Source organism: Ovis canadensis, chromosome 1 (genome assembly GCF_042477335.2).
Source record: "Ovis canadensis isolate MfBH-ARS-UI-01 breed Bighorn chromosome 1, ARS-UI_OviCan_v2, whole genome shotgun sequence".
Lineage (NCBI taxonomy): Eukaryota > Metazoa > Chordata > Mammalia > Artiodactyla > Bovidae > Ovis > Ovis canadensis.
The window spans coordinates 98915222-98916219 of NC_091245.1; the positions used below are offsets into that span (position 1 = coordinate 98915222).

Consider the following 998-nt stretch of genomic DNA (forward strand, 5'->3'; position numbering starts at 1 on the left):
TGTTCCCGGCGAGCCACTTTCCCGGTTACGGAAAATTTCCTGAGATTTTGTTGGATTTTTTTTTTTAGAAGAGTTATTTGGAGGGCCTGAGAGGGGTGGAAAAGGAGAGGGTGTGGAGGATAGTGGAAGAGTTGCGGGGAAACGGCAAAGTCAGCGTCTGTGTACAGTGAGCATGTCTAAGGCTGTGCGCGGGGGCGGGGGAACGTCAACTCATACTTACCTGGCAGAGAAGACACCATGCTCAAGAAGGTGGTTCTTCCAGAGCGAGACTCACTTATTGTACTCTGGGTGTGTTGACCTCTGCGATTTCTTCAAACAGAGGAAACTCGTTTGCATAATTTGTGGTAGTGGGGGACTGCATGCACGCTTTCCCCTGATTATTAAGTAATAACTGTAGACTCAATCTATGTTTCCTCGCTGGTGGTTTAGTCATTAAATCATATCCGACTCTGACTTCGTGGACTGTAGTTCGTTAGTAGGTTTCTGTGTCTATGATACCTTTCAAGGCAAGAATACTGGATTTCTTCTTCAGGGAATATTTTTTGACCCAAAAATCACACTCGGATCTCTTCCGTGTATGCCTCTTGCTTTTACCATGATTCAGAGGATGTTGGCAATTTGATCTCTGGTTCCTCCTCTGCTTTTTCTGAAACCAGCTTGAACATCAGGAAGTTCACGGTTCACCTATTGCTTGAATCCTGGCTTGGAGAATTTTGAGCATTACTTTACTAGCGTGTGAGATGAGTGCAATTGTGCGGTAGTTTGAGCATTCTTTGGCATTGCCTTTCTTTGGGATTGGAATGAAAACTGACCTTTTCCAGTCCTGTGGCCACTGCTGAGTTTTCGAAATTTGCTTAACTGCTGAAACAACAAAGTCAGACTGGGGACATTAAACAAAGATTTTCAGGAGACTTGGCATCAGGTGAAGGACAGGGAGTGATCCCTGAGAGATGGGAAACAATGGCTCCAACTTATTGCATAGAGAGTTCCCAAGCGAG

The 998-nt window shown here is 45.1% G+C and overlaps 1 non-coding gene across 1 annotated transcript; it reads left to right on the forward strand.

Annotated features, from left to right (window-relative positions):
* Positions 1-212: 212 nt before the first annotated feature.
* On the forward strand, positions 213-376 carry LOC138431007 (U1 spliceosomal RNA). Its single transcript, XR_011253493.1, has one exon. It is a non-coding gene; the product is annotated as a U1 spliceosomal RNA (small nuclear RNA).
* Positions 377-998: the final 622 nt, after the last annotated feature.